Source organism: Falco punctatus (genome assembly GCF_963210335.1).
Source record: "Falco punctatus genome assembly, chromosome: 9".
Classification (NCBI taxonomy): domain Eukaryota; kingdom Metazoa; phylum Chordata; class Aves; order Falconiformes; family Falconidae; genus Falco; species Falco punctatus.
The window spans coordinates 46186639-46207368 of record NC_137589.1 but is presented as its reverse complement, the minus strand read 5'-3'; the positions used below and the strand labels follow the sequence as shown (position 1 = coordinate 46207368).

At 56.8% G+C, this 20730-nt stretch overlaps 1 protein-coding gene across 3 annotated transcripts in view; it reads right to left on the bottom strand.

Annotated features, from left to right (window-relative positions):
• The window catches only part of RXRA (retinoid X receptor alpha), a 119226-nt gene that overhangs the window by 79715 nt on the left and 18781 nt on the right, over nucleotides 1-20730 (bottom strand). The window contains exon 1 of one of the 3 annotated variants that reach the window (XM_080400849.1): nucleotides 1295-1623. The exons of the other annotated variants lie outside the window; for them this stretch is intronic. The gene's annotated coding sequence lies outside the window, so the exon portion shown is untranslated. Of the gene's footprint in view, nucleotides 1-1294; nucleotides 1624-20730 lie in introns of those variants that run through there. 3 annotated transcript variants of the gene reach the window in all.

Sequence of the window (20730 nt, the reverse complement as noted above, 5' to 3'; positions counted from 1 at the left end):
TAATATTCCCTGGACATCTGCGGGAATGGGATGGCTCAAGGCACCATGAAGAGGCTGGGGCACACTTCAGCTCCGGGGATGCTTCGGGGTCCTTCCAGACAAGCAGCTGGCGGTGCTCTGGTCCAAAACCCCTCCAGTGACACCTGGGTGATGGCTGAGGGGTCTCCTGTATGCTCCGAGAGGACGGGTGTTGCAGCATGACCCCAGGTGATGCCCAGCCTGGCTCCCGTCGTGGCAGAAACTCAGGATGGCACAGGCTAAAGAAGGCAAATCTCCCAGAATGGCCCCTTGATGACCATGCTGGGGCTGCAGCTTTCACCACAGTTGGTAACACCAAAACACCTCCCAGGAGCCCTTTGGAGAGCTGGAGCCAAGCCGGTGGGGAGAAGCAGCCTGGGAACAGGGACCAGCTCCTGCCAGTCAGCCTTGCCCTTCCCACCCTGTGCATCCAGGGATCTTCACACCCACAGCTACAACCCTGCCCCGTGCACGGATCCAGCACCCTGCTCTCCGTCACCGTCAGGTGCAGCAGCAGCCCCCCCAGGGTAAGCAGCACCCACTGCTGAGACCTCCCCAGCTGCTCTGGAGACACCCAACCCGTACGTATTTTCCCCACTAGTTAAATCTTTATTTCCTTGAGGGACAGGTCACCAGGAATGGCTGCTCCTTGGTGGGCAGCTCCGGCACAGCTACCCCCTGCAGCAGCGGTTGCTCCCCCAACCCTCCTCTTCTCCCCCTCCCAGCGATTTTCTCGCTCTGCATGGGGAAGCAGGCGGGTGGGCAGGGAGGGGGATGCTAATGAGCAGTGCCACCGGCAGAGGTTACCATTAATGATTTTCCCAACAGATCACACCACTCCCCTTTTAACCTCTGTTAGCGAGCCGAAGTCCTTGAATTATACAGCCGAGTGCACCCACCCCACCTCCCTCCGGCTCTGCCCATAAAACCCCTCACCCTGGCCGAGCCCCCCGTGCCCCAGCAGCCTCCCACGGGAACAACCGCCCAGCCTCGTACCCCAGCCGCCACCGCTGGCATCCCGAGATGTCAAAAGGCAGCAAAGCTGATGCTGATGGGCATGAAGGTCAGCGGAGAGGGAAGGTCGTCTCCAGCAGTGGAGCCAGCCGCCCTGCGGGCAGCAGCAACCGCCACGTGCCCGCTCCCTGAGCCCTGCCTGCGCCGGGGCATCCCTTCCCCAAGTCTGTCCTGGGGGTTTGTTTGAGCAGAGCTCAAATAAACCTTGTAAATGCATCGCTGAGGGAACAGGAGGGAAAAGCAAACCCATGTCTATATTTACCCTGAACAGCACTGCTGGTACCTCCAGGTCCCACCGCTTGCCTTCCCTGCTGTCATTTCCACTGCAAAAGCCAAAAAGGCTGGTTGGCTCCTGCTCTCCCACCTCTCTCCAGGGCAAGTCTGGGCTCTGGCAAGCTCTCAGTGCAATGGGAGGAACTGGGATGGTTTGACACAGCGGGCTGTGATTCAGAATGACTTGGTGCATGGGGATGCACCCAGCATGGGCAGCAACCCTTCCAGCCAGCCACAGTCATCCCATTCCTGTTCCACTGCTGGGGGAAACTGAGGCACGGAGGGACCCTACCAGGGCTGAACACCCATTGCCAGAGACCGCCCCACGTTACGGCACTGCCCTTTTCCTCCCACTGCAAACCCACCCCTGGGTGGCTGCAGCTGCTGCCCTTCGCAGCACCAGCCGGCACTGCAGAGCCCAGCGAGGACAGCCGTGCCCCTCGGCGCTGCCCCCTGCCCAGCTGCGGACAGGTCACTGCTGTGCTTCTCTCCTTTGCTTTCCCGCTTGTTTCTGCCCGCAGTCTGCACAGAGAAGGTGCAACCCTCATGCACGCCTTGCAGTCCGCAACCCCGCCTGCCTGGCTGCGTGCGTGCACACACACGTGCAAAAAAGCCGCCCGTAATCTCCCTTACATCTGCCGTACCCAGCTCATCCTCACGTGAGCCACCCACCAAACACAAGAGGAGTAATGCAAATTCACTGCCCTGGCTCCCCACCACAGTCCCCACACAGCAAAGCTTGGGGCGCACACATGTTCCCGGGGGACACAGCTCCTTCTCAGCCCAGCTCTGTGACCCAAGGGCCACATGTCAGCCATGGAGTTTGCAAAGAAGGAAAAGCTGTGGCCAAAATGGACGTGGCTGGACGGTGGAAAGGAAAACCACCCGTCCAGGGACACAGGGATGAGACGCACAGAGGGACGGGAAGGAGCTCACATCCTGAGTGGGCTAGGCACCATAAGCCCCAGCCTTGATGCTCTGCCCTTCCACCTTCCCACCTTTAAATGGAGGGCTCACTCTTTCCCCTGTGACCCAGGAGCAAGACACAGCCCTTGAGGAGAAGCGCAAACCCACCGCGTGTCCCATCCGTCCTCCAACACCTCCTCCCAGCCGGCACGTGAGCGACGGGGGCTCCAGCCGAGCGGCTGTCGCTTGTGATTTGTGGCGTTAATATTTCAGGGGCGGGGAGCGGAGGGGTGACAAGGGCTGGGGGGAGCCAGCTCTTGGAAGTCAACTAGCAGGGTTATAGCTGAAGGCAAAGCAATAACACTGATGGATCTGAGGACCTGGGGTGGCAGAGGCTGGAGGAGAAGGAAAGGAGAGAAGAAAGCAGGCGAGGATGGGTGGCAAACAGCATAAATACATTATTCCTTTACATGAGGTTGCTGTGAGCTTGTTCCAGCCATTTCATCAGCTAGCCCTATCCTGCACCAGAGAGGGAACAGCACGTCATCCCAGGAGGGGACCAGGGCTGGCAGGAGAGCCAGGCAGCAATGGGATGCTGCTCCGGACGGGCTGGGCTGGACCCCCTGCACTGGGAGCACTGCCCTGCCAGCCGCCCCGCTGCCGGAGGGTGCCAGCGGCCACCAAAGCGGCACTGATCCATGCCACACGCCTACGGGCAGCTTTTCCTGAGCCGCTTCTTGCTGCTGGGGGACGCCGTGGCTCAGCCAGCCCACTGCCCCCAGCCCCGATAATGCCCCAACAGCCACAGCCCCCTGCAACTCGGCGGTGGACAGGCTCGACAGCCGGAGCCCTTTTTAAGACCTGCACACTTGAGAGGCTTAACGACAAGAATATCTCGATTATCCGCACCCAGAGCCCTCAAGCAGCCCCTGCTGCTCTCGAGCAGCTTAAAGGATGGGAATTACCAGCGGGGGTACCCGATCCCCCTCCATGGCATCCTCCAGCTCCCACAGCCAGCTGTGCCTCTCCTTCCAAGGGGCAATAAATATCCATATAACCCCCCCAATTGCCACCCCGGTCTCCTCCCCGGCACTTTTCACACCTTCCATCAGCAGCGAGGCATGCGTGACTTGCAACAGGCCACAGCCAGAGCCGCGGCGGCGCGGAGACGGTAACATTTTGCTGGGAAAAGGGCAATTTAATTATCCTGTCTTCTGTTTCGTGACAACACAGGAACGTGCTGCTCAGACACAGAAAGTGCCATGGAGGCAAACAGCAATCCTGCCTGGCACTTCCCGGAGCTGGGTCCTCGCTTCCCGGCTTTCCGCCGGCGGCAAGGAGGGGCTGGGAAAGGCGAGCACACGGAAACCACGGGGTTAAAGCAAAGCCCCAAACCTCCAAGTTTTTCAATAGTCCCAAGAAGCAGGAAAAATGTTTTTGTTGTCCAGCTGCAATGCTTCTTCCGAGCTCAAAGCAAGCGCCGTGTCTCATCTGGGGGCTGTTTGGCCGGTGTGGGTCTATTTTTACAAGGAAAAAGGGTTGTTTTGAAGTGGAAGGTTGATCAGAAAGGGAAGAAGTATTCAAAATACTGCAGCCCTCTTTTGGGAGATCAAACTATTCACTGAATCCAGCCAGACTTCACAAACCATGTCTGACCTTCCAAAGCACCACTTACCAGGAAATTTGCTATTAAAATATATTCAATAGCATAAAATATATTTAAATCCACCCTTTAACTCAGCTCTACCCACGGACCAGGGGTGGAGGCAGGTGCGTGGCGCCTGTCCCGCTGGGTGGGTTGCAGCAGGGACCCCGCAGCAAGGCAGAGGCAGCGCTGGCCCTGCTCCGTGCCACAGGGGATGGGGACAGGGGATGCTGCCGGGAGCAGCTCCAGTACCACGAGGCGGGAGGAGGGTGCTGGGGATGCTGGTCCTGCCTGGCTGAAGCCCTGCGGTGGCCTGCTGGGCTCGGTGCTCAGGCAGCGTGTGTGCCGAGGCGTTTGTTGTGACAGCAGCTCCATTAGCACCCAGGAGCCAAGCTGCCTTCTCAAGGACCTGGAGAAGCCAAGCTGCCTTCCCAAGGACCTGGCACAGACACCCTAATTAGTACGTTAATGAAACTGGTTGGCCCGGAGAGACCAGGTGCAAGGGGATGGAGGGGGAGCTGGAGTGTCAGGCAGGACGATGGCAGCCCGCGAGCCAGGGTGGCTGCACTGAGGGACAGCCTGAGCGCCCGGCTCAGAGGCAGGGTAGGAGGATGGAGAGCAGCAGGAGAGCCCGGCTGCGGCACGGCACAGCTCCTCGGGCTGAGCAAGGTCCATCCAACTCCCCAGGCACCTCTGCTGCTTGCAGGGCGAGCACTGCAAGCAGAGTAAATAAGCGTGAGAGGCAAGAAAAGAGACTTTCCAGATAGGAAAATCCCAGGAGGGGAGAGAAGGAGAAAACAGATTGGTGTGGGGCACACAAATGGGGCAGGTGTTGTGCCGGCTCAGTCGGGGAGCGCTGCCTCGGTCCCCGGGCACTGCTGCAGCCACCCGAAATCCCCAGCACAAGGAGTTCCCACACCCCTGGGTAAATGCAGGGACAATCCCAGTGATGAGCTGGTGTGTCCTGCGCCATGGGAAAATGACCCGGCAGCCTGACCTACAAACAGGTGACAAAGCAGCCAGCTTTCTGCCCACCCAAGAGGGCTGGTGGTGGCATCCTGGGGACGCCAGTCCTGCTTCCCTGCCAACAGGCTGTGTACCACAGAGCCTCAGTGATGCAGGAGAGCCCCGGCAGCTTTCCTCCAGGGTCCCCTTTAGAAGCAATTTGCACTCTCATGGGTCCTCCCTATTTAATTTCCAGTCCCTTCCCCACATCCAGGAGCAGCACACACTGAGGCTCCCAGCCCCGCAGCTGCACGGAGCCCCTCGCTGCAGGTCAGGAGTGAGAACAGACTGCAGAGCTGCTTCGGAAGGACCCGATGCAAGAGAGGAGACCCTACAGCTAATGCTACCAGGCTGGGTGAGAAAAGGAATTTCTCTCCTCGGAGAGATCTGTTCCCCAGTACCGGTTGGGGAGCAGCCAGAGCTCTGCTTTCTGCAGCACCAGCCAGCCTTGCATCAGCTCAGCTCCCTTTCCTGCAAGCAATGAGTCACGAAGAGCTCGCAGGGCTGCGCCATCCCAGAAGCAGGCAGGCAGCAGCCACGGCACCCGGCATCGCCGCCCGGTGAAGGACGGGTTAAGCTGGCCCCGTGCTGCCCTGTCTCCAGGCAGGTGCTCAGCCGGGCAGGATGGGTGCCGCTGGGCAGGTCGGACCCCGGCGCCCCCAGAACCAGGTTGGCTTGTGCACAAGCTTACGTTAACCGGCTCTGATGGCTGCTGCCGAACGGCCGCCGCGGGGAAAGCCCGGCTGGGCACACCTGCCCCTCGCCGCAGTAGGGGGCCGTGGGGGTACCGGCCCTGCGAGGCCACTGCTCGGGCGACCGCTGCCTGACCCCCCTGCGCTGGCTTGGGGTCAAAGTGACCGAACACCTGAGCAGGGCTGGTGGTGGCCAGAGGGGCTGGCAATGCACTGGCCACATGCTTCACCTGCTCACTGCGCTACGCTGAAGCTGGGGGGGGGAACCCCAGCCCTCCCCAGCCCCCTGACAGCCCCAGCATCACTGGGGCCATCCCACTGGCAGCCCGAAGCAGACTCCCTCCGCACCGCAAAACCCCACTACTCCACCTCCTCTCTCTCGGCAATTTGCACATGGGTTTTAATGGTCCAACAGCCCAGAGTGTGCGCAAGGCTGGCTCCAACCGCTCCGCTGGGGGGGCTGAGCTGCATCCCCCCACGCTGCTGCATCCCACAGGGCCTCGTGCCAGGCGTGCGGGAACCAAATCTCCTGCCATCCAGGGTGACGTAGGGCGACGCCGAGCCAACCCCTGGGCTTGAGGCACACACAGCCCCTGGAGAAGCCGGTTCCCCTCGCTGTGCCCAGCGGCACGACCTTGGTTGTGCCTGCCAGGGGAGCCAGAGCAGCGGGGGACCCTGCAGAAGGGGGTACTCTGCACGGCTCACAGAAGCGTCAACACACCGAAGCCCACCTGCACCACTGCCTGCCCCGTCTGGGCATGGGCATCACAGCACATCAGCACACAGGTGAGCAAGAAGGAACACACTCACCTAACTCACCTCCCCATGTCTGCAAAAACAACCACAGCCACGCACATCCCTAAGAGATGTCTGAAATAGAAATGAGCCACATTAGAGTCCAGACATCAAGGATTTCGGCATCAGATGCCATTTGGGATGGTTTTCTTAACCAGGCCCACTGTCAACACACAAAAATGTGCCTCTGACACCCTGGGGATGCTAATTCCTGATGCTGTCTCAGGAGCAGCAAAAATGCAGATGATTCAACTCCAAAATTATTGACAGTGGGATGTAAGCCTCCAAGCAGATCTCTGGCTATTCCTGGGCAAAAGCTCAAAGCCGCCTTTGCTTCTCTCTCCTCCTCTTGAAATCATCAGAAAACATACTCCCTTTTTTCCCCCACTACGAACACATTCTTCTCCCTCCCGGCCCTGCAAGGAGGGATTGGAGCAGGAACTCTGGGGCTGGCTGCCCCTCTCCCCAGCGCTGTGGCCGGCATCCCTGCGTGCCAGCAGTGCCTGGGGCACACGTACACCGGGAAGGACGAACACGACCCCCTCAGCCTTTCCCATCTTCTGGGGGGCTTTGCATCGACACGCACTGGGGCTCGGACAACAGCACGCTGCTGCCGCTGCTATTTTCTCTCTGTTTTCCTAGACATTTACATTTCCTCCCTTCACCCACAAGATGGTTTCCAGGCTTCAATTCTCTTCCCTATGGCAACAAAAACCCAGCCAGGAAACCTCAACCCACTCACCCGACTCCCTCGCAGGCAAGGGAGGTGCAGGGAGCCCCAGCCCCTCTGGGCTAGTCGCTTCAGCTCGAGACAAAACTCTTTTATAGCAAAACTTTGCTGCATGTGTGGCTCATCCAAGGCTGTGCAGTCCCCAGGAGCATCACCGGACCCCCAGCGAGCAGGGGGATGCCGGGACAAGGATGGGATGCAGAAATCCCCGTTGCACCTGCACCTCAGCCCAGGCAGGGCCGAATCTGCTCAGGTGCTGGGCTGGAGCACGGGAGAGATGCTGCTCTGCAGCCACCTTGCTCCAGCGGCAGGTACGCCAGGGATGCTGCCCGATGCGCACGCTTCTCCTAACACACCGCATTTGCTCATTGGGGAAGGACAGAGCAAAGAGTGGGTGCCGAAGAGGAAACAGGGAGGAAGGATAAGAGAGCAAACAAATCATATCAACTCAAATCCAAACAGGCCACGGAAATGATTGCAGTTAAGCTTTTCACGCCCGGCTAATTTTTTTATTATTCAGAGAAATTCCTGTTTTTGTTTTGCCTCCTCAAAGGAAGAACCAGAGGCGAGAGAGCTCCTCCAGCAATCACAGATAATAACTGCCACAAAAAAAAAAAAGGCTTCCTGCTCAAACAATAGGAGACAACTAGCACGAGCCACGCTGCGGGAGCATCTTTTAATCTGCTCTGCCTTGTCAAAACAAAAAAAGAAACGCTTCGCAGGGAAGGGGGCTGATTAGGTGTTTATTTTGGGTCGGAAAGCCGCACACCCTGGCACTGCATTTTGTGCTTTGCTGCTGCAGCAAAACAGCAGCGTTGCAGGATCTCTGGGGAAAACTGGGCCAGGGGATGCTCCGATGATGCCGGGTTAGTCCAAGCAGCGATGACTGCACCAGGCAGGCTGCTACCCTCGACGTGACCACTGGGCTCATGACCTTGTTCGCCTCCCTCATTTCAGCTGTGTTTCTGCTCGGGACTGCGCAGCGGGGAGGGATGAGGAGTAAACTGTGATCAAGCTCAGGCTCCTGCAAGACTTGGGCATGTGTCTCTGCTTTTTCACGGTGCTCCCACACAGACCTTCTCCCTCTAGGATGGCTCTTCAATGCCAACGGAGGGCTGAAGCCTTTCAATAACCCACCACACGGCACCTGAGAAGCTTCTCCACCGGCTCAGCCCGGTGAGGCTGCCCGAGGAAGAGCAGCCTTCCCCCCGCAGCAGCCACTGCTCCTTTAACTCCGCCGCCAGCAGCTCCGGGAGAAAACACCCGTGCTGCAAATCCAACTGTGCGTCATTCAGCTCTCATTTTGATTGTTAAAAATTCATTAATGAGAGCAGATTGGTATTATATCACTGCCTTAATTAAAGAGGGCTACGGAACAGCATTTTAAATAGCAATGTCATTTTCTAATTGACACAGCTACATTATAAAGAAAAATACTTAAACAGAACTTGAAACTGAGCCGGTTTCTTCTGATGGCAGGGCTCATTTTGGCTTAAATTTTTAATCTGCTCATGAAATATTTACGGGCAAGGAAAGGGATAATGTTTCTCCAGGTGTATGGTTCCCCTCCTCCAGCCCAGTCCCCTGCGAGGCTGCTGCACGAGGAAGGCTTCACTGCCCAGGGAAGTTGCTCCCCATCCTCCTCCATGCCGGATCCCAAGGCTGCAACCCTTCCCGACACCCAGGAACAGCAACGAGCCTCAGGAGACTGGGAGACTCCAAGACCCACTCAAGTCACTGCTCTGCCTGCATCCTTTCGGCTAAACCCCACTGGATTTGAGTGGAAAATATGCTTTTTTGATGCCTTTCTTGGCCCAAGCATTTCTCCCCTGCCAAGGGCAGAGGGATGTCCGGGGCTGAGCACGTCTGTGCCTGCAGCGGGTGCCAGTGCCAGCTGGCCGCATTCCTATACGCTTGATGGGGAGGCATCGGGATGTGCCACAGGGATGCAGCATGGCTCAGGCACCAGCCAAAAGCATCCCGTGTCAGGCCACGTTCAGATGCCGGATCTCCCCCCCTCACATGCAGACGCTCAGCACCTCCCTCCCACTGTTCAAGGTGTTTCATGCACAAACCTCCTACAGCCTACAGCTAATTCCATGCATTTAGGAGCACAGATTCCTCCTGTTTTCCATTTAGGAAAAAATCTGGTCACCCCTTCAAGTACTGGGGCAGCAAATCAGGGAAGAAAACGGCTTCACGCAACTGGATGCAAACTCCTCTGCAAGGCACCGTGTCCCCCTCTCCCCCAGCCCGCACAGCCGCTCGCCCCTTGCACACAGCGGTCGGGGAAACCAGTCCCTGCTCACACCAGCAAGAGATTTTTCCACCAGCTTTAGTGGAAATTAGTGGCCTTAGTCCACACCCACATTTCACCAGCCAGACAGAGTGAACTCATAGAAAAGCCGTCCGTACGCCAAGTCCATTGAAACCGGTAGCACCGTGCTTTGGCCACCGTGCTCAGTACAAGCATGTGGGCAGTGCGAGCCAGGGGACAGGTTACTCAGAGGCTTAAACTCTGGTCTGCCTCTTGCTAGCTTTTCAGATGACCTTACAGACCTTAGAGACACCCACCACCCTGCCTCAGTTTCCCTTCTTGCCAAACATCGTCGCCTGCCCCCTCTTTGCAGATGCTTATACAGCATCCCCGGGACCGGGGAGCAGGGGGCATGGGGGCAAGGGGTGAGGCTACACCCAGCTATGGGTATCCGGAGTGCCCCCCGCACTCTGCCCTTTCACAACAACTTCCAAAAGCCAAATGTCCGCAGCCCACAGGGTGGCTTGGCATCACTGTGTTCATTTTTTAAATGGGAAAAGATTTGGAAAACCAACAAGACAGGGGAAATGCCAGTTCCTCTGCTCCTCCTTCCCCCTTGCTCTGTGAGGGAGGGATGCTCACCTCCATACCCCATGGACACCCACGGGAAAGCGAAGGGGAGGAGCTGGCACCATGAGGACGTGCCCAGGGAGGTGACAGCATACCCAAGGGATGCACATCCCGCTGCAGGAGGGTTCACTCCAACCTCTTCCCCATCCCTCCGCCCCGTGTCCCCAGCTCCCATCGCTTCCCCTCCTGTCGCAAGAGGGTGAGACTGTCCAGCTGGCTCGCAGAGGATCTGGACAGGCTGTTTAATCAGGGAGAGCGATTCAGCTGTAATTTCTTCTGATAAAGTATTACAGATGCTACATTTCTAGCCATCTGGCAGCAGGCTGCATTTCCTGCCTCTGCTTCTCGCGCTCTCAGGAGTAGAGAGGAGAGAGAGGGATCAAAAATTAAAGGCAGGATGGTGGGGAGGGCTGTGCTGGGATGGGAAGGGAAGCCCGGCAGAAATTCCCATCTCCCGTCCCTCCCGATGCCACATTGCCCATCCCACAGGCACCGCTTGTCAAAGGATGGGACCAGCGAAGACTGTATCAATGTCCCCAGGAAAAGTGGAGCAACTGGGGCTGCAGCTGCAAAAAGCCAGGCTGTTCCCTGGCAGGGCAGGGACAGAGCCCCCCAGCCATCCTACACAGCTGGAAAACCCTCCCAGAAGGATGAAGCCCCTTGTCCTCAGCTGCCCTGTGCTTCAGCCCCAGCACAGGCACCGATCTGGATCCCCAGATCCTCCATCCCAGTCAGAGCACTGGGGAAAGCATCTGCAACCGCGCTAGTCAGACAGGGGAGAGCCCAAAACCAAACACAGCAGAGTCCATCCAGCCTCACAACCTAATGAGTCATTTACCCAGAGACGAGCAATCCAGCAGCGCGGAGGGAGGCTCTGCAAACAAAAGGCAGCTCACTCAGATTTACCAGAGCCTGAGCAGAACCATCGCAGGGTTCAGCGCATTAAAAATAACTGAAGAGAAGGGCTCGCACTTCATTACTTTCGACAGAACTGGGTCTTGGTCACACCAAGTATCTGCCAGGGAACAATCACGGCACCACACGCCACAGCCCTCCCTTGTGCCACTCAGGTGTGAAGCCGAAGCTAAATGGGGCCAGGGATGAAAGGGGGCTGCAAGGGGCTTTATTTTCCCCTTCTCCCTGACCTGCTGTTGCAAAACGTACAGATCCCTGACGCCCAGCATCCTTTGCATCCCTGCTCCTGCTCTCAACACCGCACCTCTCCAGCTGCATTTTGGGGAGCTGCGGATGTAGGTAGCCCTGGGAGGGCTGGGCAGCACAGCACGAGGCAGAGGCGACGCTTTCATCGACAGCACTGGGCTGCAAAACCATGGGAGATGCTGTGGCAGAGGTGCCACCGATGCCACTGGCGGTGTGTGGGATAAGCAGCCCCATCTGAAGTTGCTTTGTGAACCACAGAGAGTTAAAGGCTGGCTGAAGCCCTGAAGCATGAGGTTTATGCATATGTAGCTAACGTAATACAATTATACATTAATATATAACTAACAGTCATGGTAATACAACGTTACAGTAGGTAGATTATCCCATCTCCTGTAATTTATTATTGTTATTTGTAATCCATTAGTGTCCAGAGCTGAACCTGGGTCAGAGTGCAGCATCCTGGCACGCTTTCGCTCGCCCTGGCAGGAGCAGGCGGGTAAGATTCTCCTGCTATGGGGCCAAATCCTGCCCCAAGCTCCTGCAGCAGTGAGTCCTGGGCAGAGACCTGCCTCCTCACCGGCACCAGGACCCGCTCTCGGGTCTTGAGGTCCCAATGCAAGCCAGCCACTGGCACTGGATAAAGCCACAAGGCTTTGCCCACCCAACACTCCCCCATGTCCTGCCCCAAAACACTGGGGCCAAACGGGCCGAGGGGCTCAGCATGTACCTGGCAGGGGTATCTGGCATTCCCAGGGCCAGACCACTGCCTCGCCATCAGCGTGGAGCCATTCCAGTTGCCTTTGAGGAGAAGGAACAAAGCCCAACTGGTTTCGCACAGCCGCCAATTAATCTTGATCGACACCACCCTCCATAGTGAGTCATCCACCCGAAGTCAATTTACATTTTTATTAAATCACACAGGAAAATTAGAAGCGTTATTACTTCCCTCCGATTCAATACGTGTTCTGTGTTCCACCACCATTCACCGTGTGGGAAAACATCCCAGCATCTCTGGTTTAACCGTTTCTTCCCAGCACTAACCACCCTAAAGCATCCCTTTTGCATAGCCTGGAAATAAATCAGGCTGGCCTTTGCAGGAGGGGAGTGGGAGAGAAACTAGATACCTTGAGAGAAAGCGTGACAGCTGGTGATGCCACTACCTGGGGAACAGGGACCACAACTGCAAACGGCAGCAACCCCTGGCACGGTACATCCCTGGACACACCAACGCATGCCGCAGGCAGTCTCACTGATCCGGACCCTAGAGGGACGCCCCCCCCCGGCTCCAACCTGCTGCTCTTCTCTGCAGCGACAGATCCTCCCACTCCTGCAACCATCACAGCCCTCGCACGAAGCTGGATCTGCCCCGGGAAGTTCACTGGGAGGGAAAGGCAGATCCGTATGCACCATAGCAGCCGGGCAATCAATACACATTTATATCCATCCTTAAACCCATCCCATTCTGCCATGTCTGCTGCACGCAAGATTATATCATCCTTGCTGCTACAACACAAGCATCTAAATTCAACATCAATTTATTTATGGTCTCCACACGATACAAGTAGATCTCCGAGCAAGCAGGAAATGTATCTTCAGAGAAAGATAAAAATGTGCGTGTGCACGAGCAGGACCGGAGGGCTTTCCCAGGAGGAGCTGCCTGTGTGCATGAATCCGGGTTTGTGGTGCACGTCTCTGTGCTTATGTGGCTATTTAGTGTGGTAAAACAAGAGGAAAGTTCTCCTTTTGCTGCTAGAATTAATATTTGCTTGAAGGGAAAGCCCAAAAGCTCCCACTGGGATCACGTCTCCGCTCTGCTGGGGACTGGGATGGAGAGCCCTTGCTCTGAAGAGCACTTAATCTGACTGGGTCAGAAAATTATTTCTCAAGGATGAATGCTCCTATGATGGAACTATTTCCCAAGGATAAATGCTGACTGTTTGCAAAGTCCAATCTATTTGGATTGTACTTCCTGCAGACGGAGCAAGAGGAAGGAGGGGAATTTCCATTTTGCGATTAAATTCCAAAAGTACTGTATTTTTCTCCTAAATGAGGACAAAAGCATGGTTTGAAACCTCTGTGCTTCCTGCCAACGGGGAAGACTCCAAGTTTCAACCACACTCTGCAATTCAATTAGCTGTGTCCTAGACAAGGACCAAAAAACGAGCGACTTGCCTGTCGAGCAGAGCCCGTGCCTCCCCACCACCTTCACACACCACTCTGAACTCGGATCCCCACCGCTCTTTGCAAACCCATTGCTGCAACTCTCCAAACCCTTCTGCTCGGAGACTCGCACGCTGCTGCAGCAAAACGGGGTTTTCTGGGTGTATGCATGGCTGCTTAGCGCAGGCAGGGTGCCTGCAAGCTGCCTGCCCCTCGGCACAGCCCCATGAGCAAAGCAGGCTCCAAGCTGGGCATGGCCATGGTCTCATTTCTGCCTGTCCGCAAAGCGCAGCCACCTGACGGCACAGGGATGCTGGCGGCACAGGGATGCTGGCGGCACAGGGATGCTCGTGGCACAGGGATGCTCATGGCAAAGGGATGCTAGTGGCAAAGGGATGCTGGCGGCACAGGGATGCTGGCGGCACAGGGATGCTCGTGGCACAGGGATGCTCATGGCAAAGGGATGCTAGTGGCAAAGGGATGCTGGCGGCACAGGGATGCTGGCGGCACAAGGATGCTCATGGTACAGCGATGCTGGTGGCACAGGGATGCTCTCAGCAAGGAGAGCCTTTTGAAAACACGCTACTGTTGAGTCACAGCTTTGCAAACACCCAGCGCAGCGCTTTCTGCCTCTCCAGGTTCTCCCCTCAGTCACCTCCACGCAGATCTGCTGGCTCAGCACAGCAGCGCCTGCCCCTACCCCATGAAAAGAAGCCATGAGCAGAGACAGGAGAGGGAATCCCCTCGTAAAGGAGGTGCGGAGCCCCGCTCACTCCCCACACACCGTCCCAGGGAGGCATGCTCCTCCTCGGGGGGGCTGCTGAAATGCAACTTCGGATTTCCCAGGCTGCCTGAAAAGGGCCTTTTGCAAATTCCTCCAATGCCTGCAGCGCTTCTGAAGTCCTGTTTTTCCACTCCAGCAGCCCCCCCTCCTTGTTTTCCTTCTCCGGCTGCTGACCCAGATTTCATAATGAATGAATCCATGCAGCGCTCTTCAGACTTTAATTATTTTTTCACTTTTTCTCATCATACATTATGCATCAATAAAAAAAAAAAAACAACACACCACAGCACAATTAATTTAAGCTTGAATGGTTAACTCCTGCCTATCACTAATAGCAAATGTGTCTGGAAATTGCAGCTCTTATTTTAGACCTTGCATTAATGTCAGGGATGAAAACAAACAGGTTTTAAGAGGCTGAGGTAGCTTGGGTAAGACAGCAGATGACAACTAATGTATTTCTCCATAAAAGCTGCTTTTTTAGGCTGTTTACAGTGAGAACCTGCTGTGCACCTGCCCCTTCTTCCCCCGCTCTCACCCACAAGCAAGCTCCATGCACGATGGAATGGGGCTTGGCATCCACGCATCGGGCAGGATGGCGATGGGATCCAGCACGATCCCAGGCACAGCTGCCTGCAGCAGCCCCCCACGGCCCAGTGGGTGCCGTCCCCACAGGCTACCCTGCTCAAGCGAGCCACGGCTGGGCTAGTGAGCTACTGGGGAGCGAGCTGCGCAGGGTGCCTGCCTCCGTGACCTGAAGGCACTCTGCAGACATTCATGAATGAACGCTCCCGGCAGCCCGGGGGAAGGTTATTATTAGCCATCCCCGAGGTCTGCACAGCAGAGAGATTTTTTCCTCTCCACTCCATCAGCTCAACCCCGACGCTTTCCCAGGGGTGGCACTGAGCAGAGCCAGCGCTGGGTGCCCTGGCACACCCCCAGCATCCCCCCCTCCCCGCACTGTGGGAAGGACCAGGGCTGCAGGGATGCTCCAGAGACAGATCGGAGCAGATTAACACCCCGGCATCGTGACAGCTGATTTTTGGCACAAGTACAGTGATCTCCTCTCTGTGAAGAGGTCCCAGCGGATGAGGCGCTTAACCACAAACCTAATTACTGTCCTCCTCCCAGCTCCTCAAGCCTGCTGCTAGCGGAAGGCCGGATTTCCCTGCACCTCCTCTCCATTCACCGCTGTTTCTGCCGGCTGAGCGCGCAGCCAGCACGATGCTGCCTCAAGTGCGGTGATGGAGCAGCTGCAGAGGGGACCAGAAGCCCACGCTGGCTGGAAAACACACTAGCGGCTGGTTCACTGGATCAGCGTAAAAGCCAAGGGGTGTCACGAAACAGGTGTGGAGGAGCACACAAGCAGCTCATTTTCAAAACACACATCCATCCCTCCCTCTGCTTCCCAGCCACTGCCTCCTGCTCCAGCAGTAGGTGCCTTTGGGCTGGTGCATCCCTCCTGCAAAGGGCTTAGCACCCTATGCAGAGCCAGCGTCTCGCCAAGCCCACCCCGACCCAACAGGCAGCCACGGCACAAGCAGGACCAGAGGAAGCTCCCATGGGATTCCACCCAGAGTGTGGGTGATGCTACCTGGGGGAGCACCCCACGAGCTCTTCCCAGTGGAGCTGGGGCAAGGGAGGAGCAGGAACCCCACCTTCCCCAGGACTGCAGGGATCCTGGTGGAAACGTCGCAGCATACAGCCAGCTGGATGCGATCTCTTTTCCCAAGGGAGAAGATTTTAATCATTCCAGCCCCCAGGCCAGGGAAGTCCCTGAGCCAACCTCCCCGGGGGTGGACTTACGGGGGCTGCAGCAGGCTCAAGGGCTTTGCCTGAGCCCACACTTCTCCCTTCCAGGCAGGGCCAGAAAAGCATCCCTGGCTGAACAGCAACTCTGGACCAATTCTGCCCTTTCCAGCTGAAATCCCAGCCCTGCCGTGGGCAAAGGGAGCACTGTCTTGATTTAAGGATGGTCAGGATCTGACCCTCTATCTGCCAAGCTCTTCTTGCAGCCCTGCCTACATAAGTCCCTTTAAAAAAAACCAACACAAACAAACAAAACCCAAACCAAAAAAAAAAACACAAGCAAACACAAAATGCCCTAATTTGATCATATTCCTCTGAACTAAAAGCACCTTTGACCTAAATTCCCACCGCAGAATGGAATTCACCCTCTCTAGGCAAGGATTACAGGAGAAAATAGCCGTCCATGCACGGAGAGACGTGGGTTCCAGCTCCCACCCAGCCCCGGGGTCTCTGCCTCCCACCCTGGGCAGAGGGGAAGGAGGACAGGAACCCCCAGCACGCTCAACCAGGCCTAGAAGTGCTCGGGTGTCTCAATTTATGTAAAGTAGAGCTAATTTCATATTATCATATGATATTAAAGCAGCCTACCTCTCTCTTCCATCCCATGAGCAAAACCTGCGAGCGGAGCTATGGGAAGCATATGGAAAAACATCTCCAAGCACAAACATCCACCTACTGCGTGAGCTGTTGAAAGTTAGAGAACTATCCAAAAGAGGGGGATCACAAAAGAGGTTTTAACCAAAAGAAAACAGCCTTGTGTATATTTTTTTTCCTCCAAAAACACCCAGAGACTGAAGCTCTGCCTAAACACATGCCTCGCATTTTTGCTACTTCTGGCAGTTTAAAAGGCAGCTCACAGCGTTGGCTGGATTTGTTATCAAGGTATCAGCCAGAAGGATTCCCGCTCTGCCATTAGGAGCAGGTTTCCATCCTCTCCAAGGCAGCCAGGCTCCCAGAGGTGAGGAGAGGCGCTGGCAGCAGCAGGAGGGTTTGGTGGGTGCTCGGGGGTACCAAGCCGACCGCGCGCTGCTGCTGTGCCGCAGCTCATCATAACCTCGCTCACGGGCTCGGCCACCGCATCCCCTGATTTTGTCAACACCTTTGCAAGAGGCTTCCTGGGGAGAAGGGAGAGAGGAGATTACAAAGTGCTGACAAGCTCATGGGATGTTTTTGAGATGCCCTGCAAGCCATCTGCCTCCACTGAGCTTCCTCCCGGCGCTGCATGGAGAGCGGAGACCCCATGGCACGGCATGGCACGGTCCCCGCTCGGCAACAGGAGCGAGCGGCCAGCCCGCCCAGGATGAGACCGTCAGGTCATGCTGGGCTGAGTCACCTGAATCTACCAGTTCTCATCAATCCTTCTGGCAAGAGGAACAAATAATCCTCAGGGAAAGCTGTTTTTGGAGGCTGCTGAATTGTTCTTGGCACTGCTCGGAGAGCTTCAATTCACTAGAAAATCCCAAGCATTTTAATATAGCCAGAATATTTGCTCACAGGATGACTAGCCCCGCCACGAAATGGGATCCAGTCTCCTTGGAGCTGGTCCATCACGGGGACATTTCACCATCTTTTTAATGTTGAGGGGGAAGGATGCCTGGGTCACCTCCTGCACGGGGTGTCATGGCCACAGGGGTCGGTGGACACAAGTCCCACGTGGCCCGGCCAGGAACCACTCCCCAGCAGGAGCCAGACCAGCCCGGAGCCATCCAGGTGGGTCGCTGCAACCAGCCGTGGGTCCCCTGCATGCATCCAGCACGGCCAAGCACCACAACCTGCCCCAGTCCCACAGGCCACCAGATGCCATCAGACCAGGGATGGAACCCTCCCCTCGCCCCCCCGCCACTCTCACCGTGCCAGTGCCAGCCAGGAGCAGCCCCGGCCACCTCTCGTGTTGACTTTGGCTGTCGACAGCCACGACTATTCCTTGGGGCCACCTTGCAGGTGGTCAGCTGATGCCGGCAGCCTGTTTTCCCTTCGCCCAGGGGAAAACGCCTAATTCTTTTTTTTTTTCCTTTCCTTTCTTCTATTTTAAGAGCAGAGGTCTAAAATTAGCTCTGCCCGCACAATGGGCCTCTGAGATTGAATCCCTTCCCTCCCCCAAAAAGCTGACAAAACAAATTGCCGTTTGCAGCGTTTCAACAAACTTCTCAGGCCACCAAAATAAGTAAATACGTAAATAAACAAACTAACAGCAAGCACATGAGGGCCAAACCCTTCTGTGCAGAGGGATTTAAAAATAGCTGTACCGGCACAAACCCTGCTGCCCTCTACTCGCACCCAGCGCGGAGCCCGAGCCCTCGGAGGGACCCTCTCCTCTGCCAAACCTCCACCGCGCTGCGTGCGCTGCAGACGCTGCTCAGATGCTGCCGCTGGGGACCACAGCGAAAAGCCAGCAGAGACAAGCCTGCCTGTGGGCGGTGGTTACCGAGAGCATCATGGCGACGGCTGCCTCCCCCCTGAAACGCACGCAGGGATGGAGCGGGCAGAGATGCTCAGGCTCCAAAGCCCACGGGGTGCAGCTTGCTCTCCCAGAAAAGCAGATAGGAGCCTATGGTAGGATCTGGCCCTGCCATGCCTGAAACCCCCGTGACTGTGCACCACCTCCACAGGAGCAGAATTAGCCCCTGGCTTTAGTGGCAGCCCTGATGTTAATGCACCTCGACCGCGGGTGCACGGCTCCTCCACACCTCAGTGCCTCAGTCTATAGGTGGGGTAATTGTACGGACCTTGCTCACAACTACACAATTAGTTGATATTTGTAAAGTGGCCTGGAGTTAATTAATTGCCATTAGCTCACTAGCTAGACCTCCTAAACTCAGCTTTAAGCCATGCCCTGCAAGGCAGGGCTCAGCCGGCTCTGTGCGTGCAGAGCCCGTGCACAGCTCGCTGCACTGGTGCCCCAGCAGCACTGCCTGCGCTCTGCAGAGCACTTCTGCACGGCTGCCCTGTTTTTTAGGCACCTGGCACACGGTGCCCCGTGCCACCGGCACCCTGCCCAGCCCTCCCATGCCATGCTCCCAGGGCAGGCTTCAGGGCTGTCCCCTAGAGGGTCCAGCCACATCACCGAGCGCTGCCCGGCTGCGTGTGCGGGAGCTGCACAGGCCCACCGGGGCCTGGGGAAATGGAAGCAAATACCCATCTGGCACTGGATTACCTGCCATATGCTTCCCATACGAACGAGAAGCGCACCTTCCCCCTGCGCCCCGTGACGTCCTGCACCCAGCGTGCATCCCTCCCGCAGCGGCCACGGGAAGGCAGCAAGGCGAAAACCTGTCAGCACGGTGAGTGCGGACATCCATGCCCTCTCCCTGTGTGCATACACCCATGGCCATCTCCCCGTCCCCCAAAAGTGATGTCCCTCCCTGGGGGAGCATCCAGCATCACCCAAGACCACAATAACTCTGCCTGGTGGACGCAGCACCCGACTGCTGCAGCTGCATCCCTGCAGCCAGCGCCACGGCCTGGGGTCAGATCTCCCTTCTCCATCAGGGTAATGTTTGCTCAAAGCACTGGGTGGGAGCCGGGAGCCAGAGCTGCTCCCCCCCAGAAACCACAACCCCAGCCCATCCTGCCAGATGCTGTAGCACTTCCAGCTCTCGGACCCCGCGCAGGAGTGATGCTGCTGGCCCATGGTGCAGCCCCTCAGGGACGGATGCTGCAGGCAACCACCTGCAAGTGATGCTGGTCTCTGCTGGAAAATCACCCACCAGCCCTCTGCAGGAAACCCCAGCATTTTCTTTCACCCCAAACAGATCCCTGCCATGCCAGCGGCAAGTCCCACAAACAGCAGCATCTCTTCACCTCGCAAAAGCACCTCCGTCACCACCTCAACTGGCTTTCCAGGAACAAACCCGCATGTGCCATGGAGCAGAAAACCCCCCAGCACGGTGGCCCAGCCCTGGCCACTCCGGGCAGCCCGGCCAGCGGCAGCCCGGCACGCGAGACCGCAGCCTTGGGAGCAGCCAACAACAACAAACTCGTGTGTGAGCGACGAGGAGAAAAACTCGGCGAGGAAACAATATTCAGCTCAACTCTTCCCGAGCGCGTATTGTAAATAACGCCACGTATGGGTTTGTTTTATTTGTTTTAATTATGAAAACATAGCCCGGATTGTCCTGCTGGCTTGGGCAAGCTGTGTCCCCGAGCAGGGGGAGCGAGCTAGCCGCCCCGCAGAGCCACGCTGCATCCGGCAACCCTACAATAAACAAAGGACCTGCCGCACCTCACCGGCCTCATCCCTGCCCTGCAGAGCTGTGAGCTCAGTGCAATCCTCAGCGGCCACGTTATCCACCAGGCTGAGGTGCCGGAGCAGCTCGGGCTGCTGAGGGAGCCGAGCACCGTGCCAGTGGCCAGCAGCCAGCCCAGGTGGCATCCCAAGACCAGCAGAGCTGGTGCCCTGCGACAGCTCCACAGCTGGCAGGGAAACAAGCACCCAGAGACAGAAATATCACACATTTCAATGGCTGTTTCCAAGGCAATCGTGTATCTGGGTCCATCAGTCCTGCGTGTTGGGAGCTACAAGCCGTTCTATTTATTCTCTTCCCTTTTTTTTCCCCCCCAGCTATCTTAACACCAGACCTTCTCGCCGATGTCTCCATCACTTTTGTCCCGGCATACCAGTACCATTGCTCCACGCTCCTGCTGCCTGCGTCAGTCAATGGGGCCAAGCAGGAGGCACCTTCTGAAATTATTTTTTTTTTGCGTCAGAACGAACCTTTCCCTCTCTCACTTCCTCCTCCTGGTCTGGTCCAGGATGGAGGATCCAGCCCTCACCTCCCAGAGCATCCACCTTGGCTCATGCTGGGCCAGGAGAAAGCCAAGCAGCCTGAAGCTGAGACAAGCTTCAGACACAAC